The sequence below is a fragment of the Pseudophryne corroboree genome, chromosome 3 (genome assembly GCF_028390025.1).
Source record: "Pseudophryne corroboree isolate aPseCor3 chromosome 3, aPseCor3.hap2, whole genome shotgun sequence".
Classification (NCBI taxonomy): Eukaryota; Metazoa; Chordata; class Amphibia; order Anura; family Myobatrachidae; genus Pseudophryne; species Pseudophryne corroboree.
Window position 1 is genome coordinate 774,234,313 of NC_086446.1, and position 26,803 is coordinate 774,261,115.

Here is a 26,803-nt window from a genome sequence, read left to right on the forward strand (position 1 = left end):
CTTTGGTGAAAATCCTCGGCGCCGTGGATAGACCAAACGGCAACGTCTGAAATTGGTAATGACAATCCTGAACAGCGAACCTCAGGTAAGCCTGATGTGGAGGATATATGTGGGGACATGTAAGTAGGCATCCTTTATGTCGACTGACACCATAAAATCCCCCTCCTCCAGACTGGAGATCACTGCTCGTAGAGACTCCATCTTGAATTTGAATTTTCTCAGATAGAAATTGAGGGATTTTAGGTTCAGAATCGGTCTGACTGAGCCGTCCGGCTTCGGGACCACGAACAGGCTTGAATAAAATCCTTCTCCCAGTTTTGACGGGGGTACCATGACAATGACTTGATTTTGACACAGCTTTAGTATTGCAGCGCATACTACCTCCCTTTCCGGAAGAGAAGCTGGCAAGGCCGATTTGAAAAATCGGTGAGGGGGCACATCTTGAAACTCCAGTTTGTACACTTGGGCCACTATTTCTAATACCCAAGTATCCAGGGCCGAGCGAACCCAGACCTGACTAAAGAGTCGGAGACATGCCCCCACCGGAGCGGACTCCTGCAGAGGAGCCCCAGCGTCATGCGGTGGATTTGGCAGAAGCCGGGGAGGACTTCTGCTCTTGGGAACCTGTCACAGCCGGTGACCTTTTTCCCCTTCCTCTTCCTCTAGTAGCAAGGAAAGAGAACCCTCATCCTTTTTTGTATTTATTGGGCTGAAAGGACTGCATCTGATAGTGGGGCGTTTTCTTTTGTGGTACAGGGACATAAGGTAGAAAAGATGACTTACCCGCGGTAGCCATAGATACCAGGTCAGCAAGGCCGTCACCAAACAAGATTCCACCTTTATATGGCAAAGACTCCATAGCCTTCTTAGAGTCGGCATCAGCATTCCATTGATGAATCCACAATGCCCTCCTACCCGAGACTGCCATGGCATTGGCCCTTGATCCCAAAAGGCCAATATCTCTCGCAGCTTCCTTTAGGTAGACTGCAGCGTCCCTGATATAACCCAGTGTCAAAAGAATGCCATCCCTATCCAGGGTATCTATCTCAGATGACAAGTTATCTGCCCACTTTTCAATAGCGCTACTCACCCATGCCGACGCCACGGTAGGTCTGAGCAGCGTACCCGTAGTGACGTAAATGGATTTCAAAGTATTTTCCTGCTTACGATCCGCAGGATCCTTTAGGGCTGCCGTGTCAGGAGACGGAAGCGCCACCTTTTTGGACAGTCGCGATAGGGCTTTGTCCACAGTGGGGGTTGACTCCCACTTTTCCCTGTCCCCAGAGGGGAACGGATATGCCACCGGAATTCTCTTTGGAATCTGTAACGTTTTGTCAGGATTTTGCCAAGCCTTTTGAAAAAGAGCGTTCAGTTCATGAGAGGGAGGAAACGTTACCTCAGGTTTTTAACCCCTTATACATACAGACCCTTGTCTCAGGAACAGCAGGGTCCTCCGTGATATGTAATATGTCTTTTATTGCCACAATCATGTACTTAATGCTCTTAGCCAGTTTAGGATTTAATCTGGCATCACTATAGTCGACACTGGAGTCAGAGTCCGTGTCGGTATCTGTATCTGCCATCTGGGTAAATAAATGCTTCTGCGACCCCGAGGGGGTCTGGACTTGTGACAATACATCCTCCATGGATTTTTTCCATGCCTGGTTCTGAGACTCAGATTTATCTAATCTCTTATTTAATAAAGCCACATTTGCATTCAAAACACTTAACATATTTACCCACTCAGCAGTCGGCGGTGCTGACAGGTTCACTCCCCCAGTCTTTTCTGTCCCCACTCCAGCCTCCTCCTGGGAAGAGCATTCAGCCTCAGATATGCCGACACACACGTACCGACACTCACAACCACACTGGGGCTATAGGGGACAGACCCACAGCAAAGCCTGTTAGAGAAACACAGAGTGAGTTTGCCAGCTCACAACCCAGAGCCTATCCCGGTTCTGAAACTTGCCTCAGACCTGTTAGCGCTTTTACAATAATAATATTAGCACCAAATTGACTGTGCCCCCCCCCCCGTTTTGCACCCTGTTACTTGTACAGCAGTGTGGAGGCCAGGGCCAGCGTCTCTGCAGCTCTGTGAAGAGAAAAATGGCACTGGTTAGAGCTGTGAGGGCTAAGCCATGCCCCCTTAATGGCGCGCTTCAGTCCCGCTATTTTCTATATTTTTTATACTGGCGGGGGTCTGAATTTAGTGCCCAGGCACTTTATATTACTTCTGCCAGTTTATTTGTGAGGTTTTATGCTGCCTAGGGCGCCCCCCCTGCGCCCTGCACCCTTGTAGTGCCGCTGTGTGTGTGGGAGCACCTCAAAGACACTGAAGTCTTCTGCCGTCACTGAAGCTTCTGATCTTCTTTTACTCACCCGTCTTCAGACTTCTGGCTCTGCAAGGGGGGTGACAGCGCGGCTCCGGGAATGAGCATCTATGCGTACCTAGCGATCAGACCCTCTGGAGCTAATGGTGTCCAGTAGCCTAAGAAGCAGAGCCTTTAAACTCACAGAAGTAGGTCTGCTTCTCTCCCCTCAGTCCCACGAAGCAGGGAGCCTGTTGCCAGCAGTGCTCCCTGAAAATAAAAAACCTAACATAAGTCTTTTTCAGAGAAACTCAGTAGAGCTCCCCTGTGTGTGACCAGTCTCCCTGGGCACAGAATCTAACTGGAGTCTGGAGGAGGGGCATAGAGGGAGGAGCCAGTTCACACCCATTTAAAGTCTTAAAGTGCCCATGTCTCCTGCGGATCCGTCTTTACCCCATGGTTCTTGAAGCGTCCCCAGCATCCTCTAGGACAGAGGTTCTCAAACTCGGTCCTCAGGACCCCACACAGTGCATGTTTTGCAGGTAACCCAGCAGGTGCACAGGTGTATTAATTACTCACTGACACATTGTAAAAGGTCCACAGGTGGAGCTAATTATTTCACTTATGATTCTGTGAGGAGACCTGCAAAACATGCACTGTGTGGGGTCCTGAGGACCGAGTTTGAGAACCTATGCTCTAGGACGTATGAGAAATAGACTTTTATCACATGGAATTGTTTCAGAGTAAGAAACTAGATTGTTTGCACCCAAAGAGCTGACGGTTACTCAGAAGGTCGGTTATTGACAAATGTGCGTCTTCATACGCAAGCGGCAGTGGGCGTCTCTGTGTCAATCCCAGCAGCATTTGCATACTTTAGAGATTTAGATTTGGGAGGGGGGTGTCCAGCAACTGTGGACTACATGCAAAATCTGTTTTTACCATGCATGCATACAGTAAAAAACAAAAAAACAAAAAACATGGTTTGCCCATGTGTAAAGTTATGCTTCGCCTTCATGTGCGCAACCAAGATTTGCAAAATTCAATTAGAAATGCCAATGCAAATTTTGTCCAAAAAGTAAATTGGACAAAGAACATGAAAAAGTGGGGAGAACTTTCTGGACCCCCCAAAAGTGTCAATTTTGTTAGTAGGACCTTATAGAATATAGAAGACTATTAGTGAGTATAAGGAATGCATTGGACATTTTTAAAAGGCATAAAATGGCTGATTTGTACATTTAAAAAAAAGTTAAATAATGTAAAAAGCTTAAGAATTTTGTTTAATTACGAAGGAATTACACACAAAAAAATGCAAAAAAGTAGAAGGTGCTTTGGGAGTAATATGAGGCAACTTGAATTTTTTTTAAATAAAAAAAATTATAGAATGCAATTATTTTTATTTTAAATAAATTCATTAATTTTGGGGTAATTTGAGGCCATTATTTTTTTCACTACAAAAATGACAGTTAATTGCTGGCCCCATTAAACTAATTGAAACTTCCAAATTAGTCATTAGAGTCCAAGCTCCAAGAGGTTCTGAAGTCCCAACATTTTAACCTTAAAGATTTTCCTGACCTTTTCACCTGCTCAGGGGGTGCGAACAAAAACAGGAAAATTTACTAACTAGAAATGCAAGTTTGGAATTGAATTGCAAAGTAATTTGCAATGCGAATTTGCTGTGAATTCACCTTGTGGGATCAAACATGCACCCAATTGATTTCCCCCTAAGTCTTTATACATGCATGTGCTGTATGACATTGCCAAGTTGTGTTATTATATTAATAGTGTCATTGTAACAATCTGCTAGTGACATTGTAGCTATGTGTTACTTTAGACTGTGAGCTCTCTTCCCTCATGTGCTATTCCTTCCCTCACAATGGTGCCAAACCCTTAAGATTCTGCGATCCTGCTCACTGGATAGGGTTTTTTTTTAACAACTTTCAGTGATTTTGAAATGAAACGCATAATATGGGGTCAATCCAATTAGGTGTGAATTGCCTTGAGCGAGCTGAGAGTTGCAGTTTTTACGGAAAATTCACAATGCTAATTAATTTTGAAATCCAATTACAAGCTCGCATTGAAGTAGTCAGAGCAACTCACATTTTTCCATTCGCTACCCCTTGGGGGTGAAGGATGACAGGGAATTTTTTTATTTTAAGGTCAAAATGTTGGGATTGGCCTCAGAACCCCTTGGACAACCCCCTCCAACCCACCCAATGACTAATATGCCATTTGGAAGTTTTCAATTCGCATAATTGGGACAATGATTACATGTTAAAAAAAAAATGGCGTCAAATTACCCCTAAATCAACTTTTTCGTTTCATTATGCACACTAAATTTAATATATAGTATTTATTTCAGCCATAAATAATTGCTTTGGATCATTTTTTTACTTTTTTTTTACTTTATAATGGCCGCAATATACCCCACAAGCACCTTTTTTTCTAATTTGTTTTGCATTTTTCATTTAGTTCCTTTGTAATTAAAAAAAATTCATAAGAATTTTCCATTCTTTTCCTTTTTGAAACCCCCCCCCCCCTCTGCCCCAAATGAGCCATTTGACATATTTTAAAAGCATCAAGTATTTTCCTTTTTCCCACTAACATCCTTCTCTATGATTCTGCTAACGAAATTGTCGCTTTTCTGGGGTCCAGGAAGGTCTCCCCACTTTTTAAAGCACTTCTCTTACATCACATATTGTAGAAAATTTGCACCCCTTCACTGTGAGTACTGTGAACAGTCATTTTTAATTGGATTGGAGAACTCTCTGAATGTCTGCGAATTTCATGAAAGAACTCACATCTGATTGGATTGACCTCTATGTTTCACAGCTAATTAATATACCTGCCTTGCCACCCTATTCATGACTCCTTAATTGACCTTCACATACATTTTGTCCCACAAAGTGCCTTAATGTCCAAACCACGTAGCTCCTGCGTGCATCTGTAATGTTACTATTTCACCATATTTGATTTCTTGCCAACTACCGAGATATCACAAAACAGTACGAAAGCAAACTATTAGGTGAAATAAAAAATAAAATGCAATATTCAGTCATTATTTTTTCCCATACACATTCAGAGATTTGCTTGAATTTTGTGGTTTACTAAATAACTAAACTGTGATTACGGTGATTACGTCTAAATAACAGATTCTACCTTCTTGATATAAAGAGCCACTTACTTAGAGAAAATAAAAAGCTTGTAAGCCTAAAAGCGATAGGCATCTTAAAGTATGTGTGGCACATTCTGCTTTTTATAATGGGACAGACTGTGTGATTATGAAACCCAAGTGCTTCCCTTAGGCGTGGAGAGGACCGGCTATTATTCAGTCCCTGTGTCTTTATTTCTGAAGTTCTTAAACTTTTTCTTCTTCTTGGTTCTCGAGTATTCTGGACGATCTCCAAAATGTTTCTCTCCAGAGGTCAGGAAGGGACAGGGTGAGATCGGGACATATAATTATGTAACATATCTGTGGTGGGAGAATAACTTACATTCAGTTACTTTGAAAAATTTATTTTAAAAAATACAATAATAATAATAACAACAACAATAGTAGTAGTAGTAGTGATACATAATAATAATAATAATAATAATAATAAGAATAAGAATAACAACAACAACAACAACAATTCTAGTAGTAATATTAATAATAATAATAATAATAATAATAACAACAATAGTTGTAGTAGTAATAATAATAATAACAACAACAACAACAACAATAATAATAATAATAATACTACTAGTAGTAATATTAATAATAATAGTAACCATAAAAATAACAACAATAATAATAATAATAATAACAACAGTAGTAGTAGTAGTAGTAATAATAATAATAATAATAATAATAATAATAACAACCACAATTATTAATAATAATAATAATAATATTTTAACAATTGCTATTTTAAGACCCTAAGAGGGATATCAAATTGTATTGCCGTGGGCTATCCAATTAGCCTTAATGCGGCGTGCTCCTCCCCCCGATGCCGGCACTTATCGCGGATTACGCTTCGGGTGCCTCAGGCTGCTGGAGCCATAATAACACATGGGATTGGGGACTTATTACCGATCCCATGTGTTTTTGCGTGATCACGGGACCATTTACGGGTAACCAAAATGGATCCTAATTGGATACCGCAATAATGACCATGAGTCAAAATCGCAATATCCATTTGTTTTGATCCGCTGAAAACAGATTGCACCTAATTAGATATCGCCCTAAAACATTTTTATGTAATTGTTTGTGTAGAGACAATGTACACCGTATATAATCACTGTACACAGCAGAGACATCTAACAAAATACAAAACATAATTAATTACGTTGACAAGCATTAAAACTAAAAGCACAAATAACATGTAAATACAAAAATAATGGAAAATAATTGTAAAGTCTTTGATGATAATGGAAAATGAATTAAAACTTGAATACAATATTTGTGCCGAGATATAGCTGAGATATTTCAACACATGACAATACAAGACTGCTACCAAGTATATATATAATCAGTAAAAGATGTTAATCAGGGGATTCAAAATATATAAAACTTATGCCGGGGCTCTAAGTTAAATATATAAGGTGCACTTATGTTTAGCATGCAGGGGGTGTATTAGCAGACGAAGAGGATCCGCATAAGTTATGTGATTTGAATGGCCTAATATTCTCTGTAAAGTGCTGCGGAATATGTGTGCGCTATATAAATAACTGGTAATAAATAATAAATAATAATACACAGTGACCTATGGGCCACAGCGCATCATATAAGTTGGGACCCCCTCTCACATCCAGCCATAAACAGACTTCTTGTCTGTCCAGCTTATGCCAGTCTGTCTTCTATATGCTGGACTATCCTTATTGTACCTGCCCAGGTCCACATAGCACGTTCAGACCTTTGGGTCTGTTGATACAACACTGTAACTGCTTGTGGGAACAGATACGAAAGGATCTCTGAGGTGGGATACTGTATACTCCCATATATTTGTCGTGGATGACAATACTAAAAGTGGGCATACACTATACAATTATCTGGCAGGTAATCTGGCAGATCTGGCTGGTTGGAATGAAAATCTGGTAATGGATGAGAACAACTGACAAGCGACCATTTGCTCCCAAACACTGGAAAGTGGACAAATCTGGTCATTCAGACAATGGGTTAAATCTGCGATTTAACCCATTTGTCTGAACGACATTTTTTGTCCATTTACCAGTGTTTGGGAGCAAATGGTCGCTTGTCATTTGTTCTCAGTCATTACCAGATTTTCATTCCAACCAGCCAGATCTGGCAGATTACCTGCCAGATAATTGTATAGTGCAGTGGTTCTCAAGCTGTGTGCCGTGGCACCCTGGGGTGCCTCAGGGTACTTGCAGGGTTGCCTCGGATTGGTGGTCCAGGACCAATTCAAATGATTTATTGTCGATGTAATAGGCAAAACCAGTGCTAGTGACTAGTGTCAATCATAACATACAGTATGTGAACAAACAGAAGCAAATCTCGTCCCTACCACATAATTAAACCTAAGGATAACATATTAATAGTTTACTTAATTTGATATTTCTTTCTAAATTTCTCAATAAGAAACTTTTGTTCTAGGGGTGCCGTGGAAAAAATTCTGATACTCTAGGTTGCCGTGGTTCAAAAAAGTTTGTGAACCACTGGTATAGTGCATGCCCAGTTTAAGAAACAACATCTTCAGTTGGCTTAATAATGGGCACTATGAGCAAAAAATAATTATTAATGAATAATATTAATTTTATTGTCTGGTGTCCGTCCTATGGCAACACAAAGGCTGCCAGAAAGATTACTCTCAGTCATATAGCATTTATATTACACCAAGGAAACACAGCCATTGTGCAATTACTAACCATTGACAAAATAAAGAACTAGCAAATGCGTAAAATGATGCTTCATATGTAAAGCAATTCAAAGTTACATTTATTTTTAATAAATGGTAAAATTTGGTTTTGCTGATTTTTTTCGCACAATCTTTTACCTATAGAATTATTTTATTATTTTTTTACCTCGAACTACCATCTTACTGTACCGTGCTGTTTTTACTTATCTCGCCATTTGCCCATCGTTCGTGATACCAGCTGATGAAATACCTACTGTAGCTGGATGTAAACACTCAGAACAGAAGCCAAAGGGAAGCATAAAAAATATAGAGCAAAGACGAAGGAGCAGAAGATTTATATAAAATATAGCTTTACAAGGATGTACAATGCTCATGGTTTTTCTCCCCAAAAGTTCAATTACCTCTTTTAAATGGACAAACACGTCAGAGGAAAAAAACATGAATTGGGTTTATCAACCTATAAAAATTGTTCCCTATGACCTAAGAGTGACAGGTATATAAACAGGTGAAACGTTGCACATAGACAAAGCTGGCTAAGGTTTAAAGGTTACTAAGGTAGCATTTGGTCTGGTGGCATCTGGAACACACAGGATCTATGATATTGTTTTCCATGGTTGTAAAATATATTTTTGAAATGCCGCAATTAATCAGCAAAATTGCCTGTTATTACTATAAAGTGGTAATGGAAGCTGGTGCAGTGAAACGTTATTTAGGCACCAATTTGAATTTAAGGCAAATAACACTAAGGTGCACAACTTATTAGAACCTGGGGGGTCAGTTTGACTTTTACTGAACAAAGGTGGGCTGCAGAGTAAGCCACTACTCCACACACACACACACACACACACACACACACACACACACACACACACACACACACACACAAACACACACACACCACAAAACTTTGTCACTAACTTACAAGATATACCAAAACTTGCACAACAATCATTAGACTAGCTTTAGTAGGCTATTAATAAAAATAAAATAGAGATGAGCGGGTTCGGTTCCTCGGGATCCGAACCCCCCCCCAAACTTCACCTATTTTACATGGGTCCGAGGCAGCCTCAGATCTTCTCGCCTTGCTTGGTTAACCCGAACGCGCCCGAACGTCATCATCCCGCTGTCGGATTCTCGCGAGATTCGTATTCTATATAAAGAGCCGTGCGTCGCTGCCATTTTCACTCGTGTATTGGAGATTGAACGGAGAGGACGTGGCTGCATTCTCTCCCTGAAAAGCTCCGTAATCTGTGCTCAGTGTGCTGCAAATATCTGTGCTCAGTGTGCTGCAAATAATCTGTGCTCAGTGTGCTGAAAATATCTACGTTCTCTACCTGAAAACGCTCCATATCTGTGCTCAGTGTGCTGCAAATATCTGATCAGTGTGCTGCATTGTGGGGACTGGGGACCACCAGTATATAATAATTATAGTAGTACAGTACAGTAGGCCATTGCTGTATCTTGCAGCTCTGTGTCATTGCAAGTATCCATTCCATATCTGTGCTGCATTTTTGTGAGCAGTATATATAGTATTACAGTGCAGCATTTTGGTGACCAACAGTATATAGTTGTACAATAGGCCATTGCTGTATCTTGCAGCTCTGTGTCACTGCAAGTATCCATTCCATATCTGTGCGGCATTTTTGTGAGCAGTATATATAGTATTACAGTGCAGCATTTTGGTGACCAACAGTATATAGTTGTACAGTAGGCCATTGCTGTATCTTGCAGCTCTGTGTCACTGCACATATCCATTCCATATCTGTGCTGCATTTTTGTGAGCAGTATATATAGTATTACAGTGCAGCATTTTGGTGACCAACAGTATATAATTGTACAGTAGGCCATTGCTGTATCTTTCAGCTCTGTGTCACTGCACGTATCCATTCCATATCTGTGCTGCATTTTTGTGAGCAGTATATATAGTATTACAGTGCAGCATTTTGGTGACCAACAGTATATAGTTGTACAGTAGGCCATTGCTGTATCTTGCAGCTCTGTGTCACTGCACGTATCCATTCCATATCTGTGTGACATTTTTGTGAGCAGTATATATAGTATTACAGTGCAACAATTTGGTGACCAACAGTATATAAGCACATGAGGGAAGAGGGCCCTGCTCGTGAGAGCTTACAATCTACAGGGGAGGGGTAGACAGACATGGGTGACACAGATGGGGTACATAGAGAACGTGGAACAGAGGGTTAAGAATCAGGATGAGATTTGGCTGGGATTGGTGAAGAATGAACCCCCAGAAGGCACAAGTCAATACCTAACATTGCAACATTTTACTGGGCTATGCAGGAGAAAATAAAAATAGGGGAGAAAAAAAAAAGAATCGATAACTTCTACCGCTTTCAAAAAGGTCAATGGAAGCTGAAATAATGGACAACTACCTCATGGAAGCAAGATACAGTATACCAAACAGTACTTAGCAGAGTTAGGAATGAGTGCTTATGAAATACTGTAACATTTTGTCATAATATTTCAGAAACTGCATGGCTGGTCTCTTGCACTCTTTTGCTCTAATACCCCACCTGCTTTAGGATTTATAATCAAAAACATTATGTCTCCATAATCCCAAAAAAGTCAGTCTTCTTGGAAAGTGGTTTATTCCTTTGTAAGGGAAAGAGAACAAACGTTCTCAAACAACGGTTTCTCAATTTATTTTTCCTCTGGGAAGGGATTGTGGATTCGCAGGAATATCTGAGCATTTCTGTAATCAGAAAGCAGCGACTTTCTACAAATGTTTACGAATAATTCCAGTGATTTTGTAATTTTCTTCCAGTGATTTGGACCAAAAATACCATTGATTAGAACGAATAATTCCAGTAATTTTGTCATTTTCTTCCAGTGATTTGGACCAATAATACCACTGATTAGAACAAATAATTCCAGTGATTTTATCATTTTCTTCCAGTGATTTGGACCAATAATATCATTGATTAGAACAAATATTTCCTGTGATTTTGTCATTTTCTTCCAGTGATTTGGACCAATAATACCGTTGATTAGAATGAATAATTCCTGTGATATTGAGGTGTTTGTGTCGCTTAGCTTAGCCATCCAGCGACCACAGTGCACCTCTTTTTCTCTTTTCTTTGCATCATGTGCTGTTTGGGGCCAATTTTTTTAAGTGCCATCCTGTCTGACACTGCAGTGCCACTCCTGGATGGGCCAGGTGTTTGTGCCTGTTATGAGCCACGGCTGTGGCTCATTCCTGTTTTGCATTTTGGTTATGTATTTTATGTTATACTTCTGTTTATGTTCCCTGTGGGTGTCATGGGGTATTCGGAGCTCACCCTTAAGGAGAGGGTACTGTTATGAACCACAGGTAGTGGTTCATTCCTGTTTTCCGTATTTTATGTTTATAGTTGTCTTGCAGGCAAGGATTTCTCGTTGCTCTGGTTTAAGAAGACTCTTGTTTGCTGCCGGTGGTGAGTCTGTGTAATTGCAGTTTGTTCCCATGTGTTCAGCCTCACCTGTCTGTTAATTGCACCTCTCAGTTGTGCAGCAGGGCAGCTGCACGACATAATTAATTAGGACTCTGTTATATTCTGGCTCAGTGCAATTCACAGATGCTGGTGATAGTTCCAGAGTTCTTGAGTTCTGAGCTAGTCCCTACCAGTTCCTGAGCTCCTGTCTAGCAGTGTCTGTCTAGCTGCTTCCAGTGTCGGTTCCTGTGTCGGTTCCTGTGTCGGTTCCAGTGTCTGATCCCGTGTCCTGCCGTGAAGCGTTCCTGTCCAGAAGTCCTGTGGCTTTGTCTGTGCCTGGTCGAGTGTCTGGCTTCCTGGTGTCCACCGGTCTGTCGTTTGGGATTCTGCATGTCCTCCGGTTCTGAGAGTCTGTGTCGGCTGCATTGGGGGTTCCTGTCCGATTGCCAGTATTTGTACCGGTTCCGTGAGTAGCGGCTTTGCCGCGTCCGTCAGCCTAGGCCGCAGTATTCTTTGGTTATATTTTGTTACTGGTGTTTTGCAGAGGGTTCTGCTTATGCTGTCACCGCCGGTACACAACAGTACTGTGTCGGCGTGTGGACAGCATTTCCTTTGTTGTTCTTTTCCTTTGGCGGCGTGCCGCACATATATATAGTTTTAGGGTTGTTAGTAGCCCCTAGCCTTCTGTTTGCTTTAGTTAGAGGTCCCCTTGTTATTATCCTGTCTCGGTTCATGCCTTTTCTCACTCTAAGACCTGGGGGCATCGGAGTTGGGCAGACCTAATCCGCCCTTCAAACGCGGCTGCCGTGGGCCCAAGAAACCATAGTCACTCAGGCGTGAACTGACCACACGGGTGAAACAATGGAGGAAGGGTGCTAGAGGCTATTTCCACACCACACCTTATTTCAGCGTCACGTTCTGGTGCTCTGGACTCACTACGCAACATCTCCCTTGTTCTGAGCACCAGGAACCTAACATTATCACCAGCCATACAACAAAAAAGAAACAAAGCTAAATAGTAGTTTTTTCTTTTTTGGTCCAGTGTCTTGTCTAGAATTCAGTGTTTAGAATCCAGTCCGGTGTTTAGAATCCAGTCCTGTCTAGAATTCAGTGTGCAGAATCCAGTCCGGTGTTTAGAATCCAGTCCTGTCTAGAATTCAGTGTGCAGAATCCAGTCCGGTGTGCAGAATCCAGTCCTGTCTAGAATTCAGTGTGCAGAATCCAGTCCGGTGTGCAGAATCCAGTCCTGTCTAGAACTCAGTGTGCAGAATCCAGTCCAGTGTTTAAAAATCCAGTCTTGTCTTGTCTAGTTTAAAAATCCAGTCCAGTCTTGTCTTGTCTAGTCTAGTCTTGTCTTGTCTTGTCTAGTTTAAAATCCTCCTATGCCAACTATGCAAGCCCTGCAGGCGTCTCTCTCAGCCCTGAACTCTGCTTTCAGTGCTTTGAAACCTGAGCGACTGGAAGTTTTGCAGCAATCCTTAAAGCAACTGCAAAACCTTCTGACTAAAATTTTGCTTATCTTGCCAGAAGTCGTTGAGAGTTCATCTACCTCTAAAGAGACTCTTGCTCACAATATGGTGACAAGAGAATCCTCAGGTTCAGTTGGAGAGAAAAAGTTTAAAAGTTTTCTGCAGCCCAGGCTCTCAGAAGAGGAGCGTCTGCGTCGCAGAAACTTAAATTTATGGCTACATTGTGGGGGTTTAGGCCACTATCTGCAGACCTGTGAGTTGCGCAAGCCAAAGTGTGGCAACAAGTCCTGCCCTCTGTCCAAGTTGAGTCAGGATACAAGACCTACTCCTGTCTCTACTGTGGCAGAGGTACTTGTCACACAACCCACACTAAAAAGCACTCTGTCCTATAATTGGGGTCCTTGGGCTAGGGAGCCCCATTATAGATTCAGGAACCAAAGGAGAATGTTTCTCTCCTCTCTTGATTTTCCTGTTGAAGCAGAGTTGCAAACCCCTGGAGCGGTGCCCGATGCCCGGGGTCCTGGAGCGGTGCCCGATGCCCGGGGTCCTGGAGCGGTGCCCGATGCCCGGGGTCCTGGAGCGGTGCCCGATGCCCAGGGTCCTGGAGCGGTGCCCGATGCCCAGGGTCCTGGATCGGTGCCCGATGCCCAGGGTCCTGGAGCGGTGCCCGATGCCCAGGGTCCTGGAGCGGTGCCCGATGCCCAGAGTCCTGGAGCGGTACCCGATGCCCAGAGTCCTGGAGCGGTACCCGATGCCCAGAATCCTGGAGCGGTACCCGATGCCCAGAGTCCTGGAGCGGTACCCGATGCCCAGAGTCCTGGAGCGGTACCCGATGCCCAGAGTCCTGGAGCGGTACCCGATGCCCAGGGTCATAGAGGGACATCGAATATTATAGCACAGGTGTCAATACCAGAAGGGGTCTCAGAAGCTGTTACCCCAGGTAGAGACTTGACAAGCGCAACTCCAGAGAAGGTGTCTAAAACCATAGTTCTAGAAGGGAACTCGAGAAGCAAAACCCCAGAAGGGATCTTTGAAGTAATATCCCCAAGTGGGGTCTCGAGAGACACAGCCCCAAAGAAGGGTCTAGAAGTCGCTTCCCCAGGAAAGGACTCAAGAGGCATAGCGTTAGTGGAGGTTCTAAAGGTTTTAGCTTCAGCAAAAGTCCCGGAAGTCATTGTCCCGGGAGAAGTTTCGATAATTATCGACTCGGAGAGGGAGGCTGACGGCCCGGTCCCAGAGAGGGAGGCTGACGGCCTGGTCCCAGTAAAAGAATCCGAGATGCTGCCCCCAGCGGGGTTCCCGAAGGTCTCTGCCCCGGGTGGGGTTCAGAAAGTCACTGCCCCGGGTGGGTTCAGAAAGTCACTGCCCCGGGTGGGGTTCAGAAAGTCACTGCCCCGGGTGGGGTTCCGAGGGCCACTGCCCCAGGTGGGGTTCTGAGGGCCACTGCCCCAGGTGGGGTTCAGAAAGTCACTGCCCCAGGTGGGGTTCAGAAAGTCTCTGCCTCGAGTAAGGTCAATAGTGACCAGGTCCTAGCAAAGCACTCTAGTCAGTCAGATGGGAAGGAAGCAGATCCTGACTCTGTTGATATCTCAACATCTATAATCTTTGATGGGGACTTAGTCCAATTTCTGGTGCTTTACAAACACTATTACATCATTATGTTGTCTAGACCATTTCTGGGCATCACTTCAGAGAACCTTGTGCACTATCTGATATATTCCTTTAGAGGGGAGCCTTTTGAGTGGGCATCCAATTTAATGAAAACTGAAGATCCCATTCTTCAGGATCCCCCAGCATTCAGTGATGCAGTTATCAAAAGATATGGTTCCAAAGAAACTGGTTCAGGTTCCTCTAGGTCACCCGTCTTATCTGCTGAGAGTTCACCGTATACTGTAAACTCGGCACAAGAGTCTCAGCCCGTTGTTTTGACTGCAGGATGTGCTTTTCTGTCTTCTTCTAATAGTAGTACTTTGCCTGAAAGTTCAGCTCCCAAGGTTAAGAAACCAATCTCTGATTTGAACCCAGCTTTGCTGGGAGGTACCATCAGTTCAGACAATGTTTGGGGAATTACCTTGGTCAGACCTCAAGAACTTTGTAAAAATAATAATAAGAAGAAAAAGAAATAATTATTGACTCTTGCCTTGATATATAAAAAAAAAAAAGATTTTTTGTCCCTTGTCTTGTGTCCAGTGGCCACCGTCAAGAGGGGGGCACTGTTACAAGCTGTTGCCACAGCTTGTTTCTGTTTCTTGTCTTTGTCTGTTTGTTCCAGTGTCAGGTTTATTAATGTATACCTTGTTTTGGAAAACCTGAATTTTGGGGTCCTTTGACCCCTCCTCAAGGGGGGGGGGGGGTACTGTTATGAGCCACGGCTGTGGCTCATTCCTGTTTTGCATTTTGGTTATGTATTTTATGTTATACTTCTGTTTATGTTCCCCGTGGGTGTCATGGGGTGTTCGGAGCTCACCCTTAAGGAGAGGGTACTGTTATGAACCACAGGTAGTGGTTCATTCCTGTTTTCCGTATTTTATGTTTATAGTTGTCTTGCAGGCCAGGATTTCTCGTTGCTCTGGCTTAAGAAGACTCTTGTTTGCTGCCGGTGGTGAGTCTGTGTAATTGCAGCTTGTTCCCATGTGTTCAGCCTCACCTGTCTGTTAATTGCACCTCTCAGTTGTGCAGCAGGGCAGCTACACGACATAATTAATTAGGACTCTCTGTTATATTCTGGCTCAGTGCAATTCACAGACGCTGGTGATAGTTCCAGAGTTCTTGAGTTCTGAGCTAGTCCCTGCCAGTTCCTGAGCTCCTGTCTAGCAGTGTCTGTCTAGCTGCTTCCAGTGTCGGTTCCTGTGTCGGTTCCTGTGTCGGTTCCAGTGTCTGATTCCGTGTCCTGCCGTGAAGCGTTCCTGTCCAGAAGTCCTGTGGCTTTGTCTGTGCCTGGTCGAGTGTCTGGCTTCCTGGTGTCCACCGGTCTGTCGTTTGGGATTCTGCATGTACTCCGGTTCTGAGAGTCTGTGTCGGCTGCATTGGGGGTTACTGTCCGTTTGCCAGTATTTGTACCGGTTCCGTGAGTAGCTGCTTTGCCGCGTCCGTCGGCCAGGCCGCAGTATTCTCTGGTTATATTTTGTTACTGGTGTTTTGCAGAGGGTTCTGCTTATGCTGTCACCGCCGGTACACAACAGTATTGTGTCGGCATGTGGACAGCATTTCCTTTGTTGTTCTTTTCCTTTGGCGGCGTGCCGCACATATATTTAGTTTTAGGGTTGTTAGTAGCCCCTAGCCTTCTGTTTGCTTTAGTTAGAGGTCCCCTTGTTATTATCCTGTCTCGGTTCACGCCTTGTCTCACTCTAAGACCTGGGGGCATCGGAGTTGGGCAGACCTAATCCGCCCTTCAAACACGGCTGCCGTGGGCCCAAGAAATCATAGTCACTCAGGCGTGAACTGACCACACGGGTGAAACAATGGAGGAAGGGTGCTAGGGGCTATTTCCACACCACACCTTATTTCAGCGTCACGTTCTGGTGCTCTGGACTCACTACGCAACATCTCCCTTGTTCTGAGCACCAGGAACCTAACAGTGCCGCCCACTTGGGTCATTTTGCTTAGTCATCCAGCGACCTCGGTGCAAATTTTAGGACTAAAAATAGTATTGTGAGGTGTGAGGTGTTCAGAATAGACTGAAAATGAGTGGAAATTGTGGTTATTGAGGTTAATAATACTATAGGATCAAAATTACCCCCAAATTCTATGATTTTAGCTGTTTTTGAGGGTTTTTTTTTTTAAAAAAACACCCGAATCCAAAACACACCCGAATCCGACAAAAAAAATTTCAGGGAGGTTTTGCCAAAACGCTTCCGAATCCAAAACACGGCCGCGGAACCGAATCCAAAACCAAAACACAAAACCCGAAAAATTTCCGGTGCACATCTCCAAAATAAAAGACTTCATAACTGGAAAAACTTGAGAGGTCATAAGTCATTTTTCTGAGTAGGTTCAGTTGGCTTGTTATCGTACAGTACATTGCAATCATTTAGTTCCTTCCTACCTCATTTCTCTGATTGGCTGCTACTTTATCTCCGTCCACTGTACCTCTATCCAAGGCTTAAATAGACCCCTAAACATGTTGCTTTGCCACTGTATAATATAAAAAAATTAATTGACTCAATTTTTCCTGGAATATGCGGCACTCGTCTGTCACTTTGTATTACTTCGTATATACATAATCATAAATGCTACAACATAAATCACATTGAATGGGTCTAACCTCTGTTACTACATAACAATAGTGTGCTGTGCCTACTCGCCATAGTCATCTAATTGTAACAAAGTTATTGACTGGTCACAAATGTCTTTACTTGCTTGCTTACAGGTTTAATGCTGTTGCTTAATGCTCTGTTTGAAACCAGGGCTATAACTAGGGTGGTGCGTCCGGTGCACCACACAGAACCCGGCGCACCGTGGGGGCGGAACTGGCTGCCGCCACAATTTCTATTTGCCGGGCTCCATCACTGAACTCCTGCCTCAGCAGAATGACTGACTGACCTCTGCTGTGGTCTCCCCAGGTTCCCGTCTGTAGAGAGAGATGTCAGCATGTCTCTTTACCACACTCCCACAGTGACGTGCTTAGAGTGAGGAGCTGTTAGGCAGAAGAGTCAAAATACTACACACACTAACTGGGTGAGTGCTGCATGGAGTGAAGGGTATTACTACTACTACTATGGACATAATGTGTAAGGTGCACTACCACTGTGGGCATACTGTGCAGAGGAACTACTACTATGGGCATAAGGCCTGATTCAAAGATATGCGCTGTTGTTGGGCGTCATGCAGAATGCTGATTATCCGGAATCTGGGGCTGTGCAAGGCCCATTCTGCACACATGCAGAATGGGCCTTGTGCTGATGACTTTACTTCCCCTCTGCTGCTGCCGGACTGATAAGCAGCTGCGTTGAGGTGGTGGGGATGGGGCGGAGGGAGGGCTTTATTCCTGAAAAAGAGGGGGCGTTGCCCCTATTTCTGGGAGGAGAGCACTAAGGGTCTATGTATCACCACACAGACTTCCTGGCCTTGCAGTCCCTGCTTCCATTGACCAGCTGCAATGTTGGATCCTAGCTTGCGAAGTTGGTCGCAGTGCTGGGATAGCAGCAACATGCAGGAGGCATATCTTCTACTGAGATGTCTCCTGCATTCATCTCCTAGGGATCGGATGAAAAGTCAAGGCTGCTTGCATGTGGCATTGAACTTCCATCCATTTTTGAATCAGGCCCATAATGCGTAAGGGGCACTACTACTGTGAGCATAATGTGTAAGGGGCACTACTACTGTGTGGTTATGATGTGTAAGGGGCACTACTACTGTGAGCATAATGTGTAAGGGGCACTACTACTGTGTGGGAATAATGTGTAAGCGGCACTACTACTGTGTGGTCATAATGTTTAAGGGGCACTACTACTGTGTGGACATAATGTGTAAGGGGCACTACTACTGTGTGGACATAATGTGTAAGGGGCACTACTACTGTGTGGGCATAATGTGTAAGAGGCACTACTACTGTGTGGGCATAATGTGTAAGAGGCACTACTACTGTGTGGGCATAATGTGTAAGAGGCACTACTACTGTGTGGGCATAATGTGTAAGAGGCACTACTACTGTGTGGGCATACTATGCACAGGGCAATACAACTGCGTGGCAAAATGTGCACTACTGTGTGGGCATAATGTGCAATCGAAGCAACTGTGTGGGCATAATGTGTAAAGGGCACTACTACTGTGTGGCATAATTTGCAATGGGTACAAATGGGTACAGCCGGATATTAGCATACAGGAGGAAGAACAACTCTTACAACAAATCGAAAAGGCTGCGGGATTGGGGGTCACCCTTGTGATTAGGGATTTTAATTACCCGGATATAAACTGGAGTAACGATTCATGTGCTAAAACGAGGGGCAATAGGTTCTTAAATATGTTAAAGGATCACTATTTATCTCAATTAGTCGAGGACCCAACTAGGGGTAAAGCTACCTTGAATCTAGTAATTACTAATAATGCGGATATTATATAAAACACTAAAGCTGGGGAGACCTTGGGTAACAGTGACCACTATATGATCACATTCAACATCAGTTTCAGGAAACATAGCTACAGGGGTTCCACCAAAACTTTTAATTTTAGGAAGACTAATTTCAGTATGCTGAGATGTGCACTTAACGACATAGGGGGTCATTCCGAGTTGTTCGCTCGTTATTTTTTTCTCGCAACGGAGCGATTAGTCGCTAATGCGCATGCGCAATGTCCGCAGTGCGACTGCGCCAAGTAAATTTGCTATGCAGTTAGGTATTTTACTCACGGCATTACAAGGTTTTTTCTTCGTTCTGGTGATCGTAATGTGATTGACAGGAAGTGGGTGTTTCTGGGCGGAAACTGGACGTTTTATGGGTGTGTGCGAAAAAACGCTACCGTTTCTGGGAAAAACGCGGGAGTGTCTGAAGAAAGGGGGGAGTGTCTGGGCGAACGCTGGGTGTGTTTGTGACGTCAAACCAGGAACGAAACTGACTGAACTGATCGCAGTTGCCGAGTAAGTGTGGAGCTACTCAGAAACTGCTAAGAAGTGTCTATTCGCAATTCTGCTAATCTTTCGTTCGCAATTTTACTATGCTAAGATTCACTCCCAGTAGGCGGCGGCTTAGCGTGTGCAAAGCTGCTAAAAGCAGCTTGCGAGCGAACAACTCGGAATGAGGGCCATAGAGTGGGAGATTTTGTTTAATAACAAGAATACTTTGGAAATGTGGAATGTTTTTTTTTTTTTACAAAGTTTTATTAGTCGATTTACAGTAATACACAAAATCATAATGCTGTACAAGAACAGTAAAAATTACGGAGCACATATAAACCCTAAAAAGGGATAATCTAGCAAGTAAATGAGTAAATCTTTTTTGGTTTATTTAAGCAAGATGACAGAAAAAGTGTAATAGAGTAGAGTCCCTCAGTCCCATGGTGTGGCCAACCAGTCTAGTGGAGTGAGAGATCGGAAAGAAAAGAGATAGGAAGAAAAAAGAACAAGATCGAGAACAAAGAGAGAAATAGAGAGAAGAGGAGGAGAGGAGTCCAAGTGGCGGGGTCCGGGCAGACAACACAAAAAGAGGGGAAGGTAACTTAATTAGCTACAGAATGGGCAGGGGGCATTTTGAGAAGCTAGCCAGACTTTGTCAAATGCCCCGGTAGATTGCCTAATGATACTGGTCATATATTCCATTTTCTACACGTACCAAATGTAGGAGATGACGGATTGCAGGGATGGTGAAGTGGGCGATTTCCAGGCTTTTGCTATTTGGCATGTCGTAGCGGTAGCCACATGACGCAATAACTTGTTCTGATGTGTAGCTAAGGTCGGGAGGTCTAGAGGGAGTAGGAAGTATTTAGGTTCCAGGGGGATTGGGACAGTGAATAGACACGAGAGAAGTCGAACAACGTCTTTCCATAAAGATACTAATTTCGGACAAGTCCACCAAATATGTATATATGTCCCTTCAGCAGCGCAACCCCTCCAACAACTGTCTGTAACATCGGGATACATCGCCTTCAAACGAAAGGGTACATAGTACCAACGGTATAACAGTTTATACACATTCTCCTTTATCCGAACACAGATAGAACTGGAGGACGCATTACTCCATATTTCTCCCCATTCCTCCTCATCCAAAGTGACACCCAGATCTCTCTCCCAGGCCAACTCTCCGGCATCTTTGGGAGCGGCAGAGCCCTGTAATAGCAAAGCATAGAGGTCAGAGATAAGACCTTTCATAGAAGATCGTCTTAGACATATATTTTCAAGAGTGGTGAGCGGCCTAGAAGAGAGAGTGGTATGAACCCTGGAATGGAAGTGTCTACGTTGGAGGTATCTAAAAAATTCACTATGAGGGAGAAAGTATTGTGTCTGAATCTGGGTAAACAAAGGAAAAGGTGTACTAGAGGTGATGTCATTGAGAAAATAAATGTTCCCCTGTTTCCAAAGTGAAAAAGCAGATTTAACCATTCCCAGAGGGAAGGCAGGGTTATGGAACAGAGGTACAAGGGGGGATGGATTAGGGGCCAATTGTAGTTTCCTCAACACGAGATCCCAAATACACAGAGAGCGGGCCACCACTGGGTGAAGTGAGGTGGCACGAGGACGGGCGGATCTCGGAAGCCATAAGAGGGAGGAAAGTGTGGAGAGTCCCAGCTCACCGGCTTCAATAGTAGCGTGTTCAATTGACCTTGCAAGTTAGTCAGCTGCGCAAGCAGAGCAGGGCAGGGATTTAGCTTATGTTGAGTGACTAGGGTAGCAATTTGCGATTCTAGCAAGTGTATCTCATGCGTCGCTTTTTTACGAAGCAAAGAGGTCTGTGCCATAAGAAGGCCCCTCAAGGTGGCCTTATGGGCTTCCCAGACAATACCAGAAGAGATGTCAGGTGTGGTATTCTCAGTAAAGTATTGTTCTATCGCCAGTTGCATTTCTGCGGAAACTGATGGGTTAAGCAACAGGGATTCATCGAAACGCCATTTGCGAACAGTGTGTGCGGAATGATACAGATCTATGAGAATATAAACACCAGAATGGTCAGTCCACGTGAAAGGGGTTATTCCCGCATCAGTAATTCTAGAGGCAATGGAGGAAGAGATGTGCAGCATATTAATCCGGGTGTAGTGCTGGTGCGGGGCTGAATTATGGGTATAGTCTCTGGCGACCGAGTGGCAGAGACGCCACGAGTCACAGAGGTCGTGAAATTTAAGGGAGGCTGCGAGCGTGCGTGAAGCTCTAGAGGCAAGGGGGGGCAGTCTTATCTAATAGGGGGTCAAGAATAGTGTTGAAATCCCCACCCAATACGATGTGACCCTGTGCAATTTTGCCAATGTGACGGAAAAGGGAGTGGAAAAACTGAGGTTGATCTTGGTTAGGAGCATATACAGAGATAAGTGTCAGGATTTCAGAACGGAGTGTACCAATAACCATCAAGTACCGACCTTCTGGATCTGCCACAGTTTTGCTATGTATAAATGGAATGTGACGATTAATTAAAATAGCAACCTCATGTTTTTTACAATCCGCTGAGGCGAAGAAAGTTTGAGTAAATTGCTTACCACGGAGTTGAGTGTGGGAGCCCGTGAGGTGAGTTTCTTGGAGAAAAACTACGTCAGCTTTCTCACGTCTACAGGCGCTCAGGAGCACCGTCCTATTTTTGAGGGAATTTAGGCCGTTTACATTAACTGATAATATCTTTAGGGGCATGTTGGCCTGAGAAACGGTACCTCATTTAAAATCATGAAAAAGGGGGTACAAAAACAAAGGCCTCCCGGGGCCAAGCTACCCATTAAAGAACGATAGCAAATAAAATGGATACCCGGAATCTGGAAATGTGGGATGTTTTAAAGGGGTTGCTGGATAACAATATTCATAAATTTATTCCCTTGGGCAGTAAATGCAGGAATATTAAACTCAAGCCAATGTGGCTTAACAAGAAGGTTAAGGCAGAAATGGATAAAAAAAAGCGGGCTTTCAAAGCATTTAAATCTAATGGAAAGGAAGAGTTTTTCAAGTATTACAAGGAGTGTAATAAGAAATGCAAAAAAGCAATAAGAGCAGCTAAAATAGAAAATGTTAAGCAAATTGATATAGTGAGTAAAACCAATCCTAAAATTTTTTTTAAATACATAAATGGTAAAAGGCTAAAAAAGGAGAATATAGGTCCATTAAAATATGAATTTGGAGAATTAATAAATGATGACGAAATAAAAGCGGAAATACTGAACAATTTTTTTTCATCAGTATTCACCAGAGAAGAACTGTTGGTGGGAGTAGAGCATAACATCTGTGACAGTAAAGATCCATGGTTAGAAACTTGTTTAAGTGAAGAAGTAATTCGGGAGAGACTAAGCAAAATTAAGGTTAATAAATCACCTGGTCCGGATGGGCTTCACCCAAGGGTTCTTATGGAGCTTAGTTCACAACTAGCACGACCCCTATTCTTGATTTTCAATAGTTCAATTAGAATAGGCATGGTACCGAAGGATTGGCGTATAGCTGAGGTAGTGCCATTATTTAAAAAGGGTTCCAAAAATCTTCCGGGTAACTACAGACCAGTTAGTTTGACGTTTATAGTGGGGAAAATATTGGAAGGAATTCTAAGGGACAGCATACAGGAGTATCTACAGACCACTAGGATTATTAGCAAGAACCAGTATGGGTTTATGAGGGATAGGTCATGTCAGACTAACCTAATTAGCTTCTATGAGGAATTGAGCAATAATCTTGATCAGGGAAAAGCAGTGGATGTAGTCTTCCTAGATTTTGCAAAAGCATTCGATACAGTGCCTCACAGGAGACTGATCATCAAATTAAAGGAGCTTGGCCTAGGAAAAACTATTTGCACATGGATAAGCAACTGGTTGGATAGCAGGGTACAACGAGTAGTGGTCAACGGGAAGTACTCAACCTGGTCCCCAGTAGTCAGCGGTATACCACAAGGCTCCGTACTCGGTCCACTACTGTTCAACATATTTATCAATTACCTAGAAATAGGCCTGGAAAGCCCAGTGTCAATCTTTGCAGATGATACTAAACTGTGTAAGGTAATTAACTCGGAATTGGATGTGGAGTCCTTACAGAATGATCTATCTAAACTTGAACTCTGGGTGTCTAAATGGAAAATGAGGTTCAATACAGACAAATGCAAGGTTATGCATTTCGGGACTAAAAACAAACTTGCAGCCTACATACTAAATGGGGAACGACTAGGAAAAACAGATTTGGAAAAGGATTTGGGCGTACTCATTGATAATAGGCTTAATAACCATACACAATGTCAAAGCGCAGTAATGAAGGCAAGTAAGGTGCTAGCGTGCATAAAACGGGGAATTGAGTCAAGGGACTCGGATGTAATCCTGCCGCTGTATAAAGCATTGGTACGTCCGCACCTGGAATATTGTGTTCAGTTTTGGGAACCACTGTATAAAAAAGATATCGGTGAACTCGAAAGGGTCCAAAGGCGAGCTACTAAATTGATTAAAGGCCTAGAGGGACTGGATTATGAGGAAAGGCTTAATAGGTTGAATATGTATACACTAGAAACGAGGCGTCTAAGAGGGGATATTATTAATATCTTCAAATATGTAAAGGGGTATTACAAAGAGTTAGAGGAATTATTTATTAAAAGAACACAGTTTAGGACACGTGGGCACTTGCTGCGGCTGAAGGAGAGAAATTTCCGAACGTGACAGAGGAAAGGGTTCTTCACTGTTAGGGCAATTAGGATATGGAATTCCCTGCCAGGGAAGGTGGTAATGGCGGACTCTGTAAATGGATTTAAAATAGGAATGGATACATTTCTGAATGAAAATGATATCCAAGGTTATAATATTTAAAATATCAAAATGGTTAATCCGGGGGTTATATGAGTTATACTAATTAACTAGTCATAAAACATTACTCAACGGGTATGAAGATTCATCACAACTTAATACAAGTTGAACACGATGGGCAAATTGCCTCTTTTCAACCTTAATTACTATGTTACTATGTTACTACTGTCTGGGCATAATGTGTAAAGGGCACTACTACTGTGTGGCATAATTTGCAATGGACACTACTGTGTGAGCATAATGTAAAGGGTTCTACTACTGTGTGGGCATAATGTGTAAAGGGCACTACTACTGTGTGGCATAATTTGCAATGGGCACTACTGTGTGGGCATAATGTGTAAAGGTAACTACTTCTATGTGGCATAATTTGCAATAGGTACTACTGTGTGGGCATAATGTATAAAGGGCACAACTACTGTGTGGGCATAATGTGTAAAGGGCACTACTACTGTGTGGCATAATTTGCAATGGACACTACTGTGTGGGCATAATGTAAAGGGTTCTACTACTGTGTGGGCATAATGTGTAACGGGAACTACTTCTATGTGGCATAATGTGCAATAGGTACTACTGTGTGGGCATAATGTGTAAAGGGCACTACTACTGTGTGGCATAATTTGCAATGGGCACTACTGTGTGGGCATAATGTGTAAAGGGCACTACTACTGTGTGGCATAATTTGCAATGGACACTACTGTGTGGGCATAATGTAAAGGGTTCTACTACTGTGTGGGCATAATGTGTAAAGGGAACTACTTCTATGTGGCATAATGTGCAATAGGTACTACTGCGTGGGCATAATATAAAAGGGCACTACTACTGTGTGGGCACAGTGTAAAGGCTCTTGGCATATGCTGTCCCTATTTGAAATATGGGAGGGCACCATAGCTCTTCCGGGCACAGGGCACCAAAATGTCCAGTTGCGACTCTGTTTGAAATACCCATTGATCCCCTGATTTGAAGCTAAAATATCCAATCTGATGGGTTAATTTGTATATTGCATTGCACAAAGCTACTTCCAGGTACAGTATATACAATGTGTTTAATGTTTTTCCCCAGATTAAGGGGGAGATGTATGAAGCCTTGGAGAGATAAAAAGTGAACAAGTCCCCAAACCAAGCAATCAGCTACTAACTCTCATTTCATAGTCTGTGCTAGATATATGGTATATATAAACCTCAAGTTATTAAGGTGCTAATCAAAATAATAAAGTATAATATAATGTCATAAATTAATGGAATAAATCGACAGAGATCCAGCAGGAACTTCCAACATGTGCCTGTGGAAGCACACTAAATTTTCCAATAAAGTAAACACACCAATTGTTAGTATGTATATGTTAAATATATATATACATATATATATATATATATATTGTCCAAAAAGTAGGCACTCTCCAGGCTTTATACAAGCTTCAACAAGGGATTTTATTTGGTACTCACAACATAGAAATGCAAGGTGTAATCACTTGCATGGCAATAAGGTAGCAGCAGCGACGTTTCGGTCCATCCGGACCATTTTCAAGCTTTACAGCAAAGTATGCCCATTTAGAATCCACAACAGCAGAGTTATTCACAGCGGAAGTGTCATACCCCATTGCTGGCTGTCTTTTATGTGCCCTGAATGCCGCCAAAATCAATCACAGGCGCGGCGTGCGTTTCAAACACCAAGTGGAACGCATCCGCGTCTAGTTCCGGTTCCGGTCACGTGATCTATGCGTCTCAACCACCGGCATGAAACGCATATTGATACCGGACTCCTACATACACGTCTCACAGTATCACGTGACCGTTTATCCATGATACCATCAGCGATACATTACTGCATCACTAGGTACATATAATAAAAGTATCTTCAAAGAAAAAATTAATAACAACACCGCCAATATACCTGAACAGTATGGCAGACATTAATAGACATCTATGGGCATTCCAGGGCTAGCCAATGACAACCAGCAAAGCTTAATATTCCATACTTTTTTTTAAAAAAACATATAAAGCACACACATACATAACATATAATTAAAAATATATGCACCCCTACGCATATGTACACCCAAAATTGGGTACTCACATACATATGTAGGTGCATACATAAAAAATGTGGTGGAGCTGTAACCAAAATTAAATATCAAATAAAAAATTGATATAGAGATATTTCACTATAGGGACGCCATTTTCACTAGCCTAAAAAATTTTTTAGATTCATTTGCTCATTCAAGCCCCTAGGAGCTAGTGTATCAAGACGGAAAATCCATTCAGATTCACGTTTGTGCAATTCCAAAATTCTTTTCCCTCCCCTAATCGATGGGGGGATCCAATCAATAATACGACAACGTA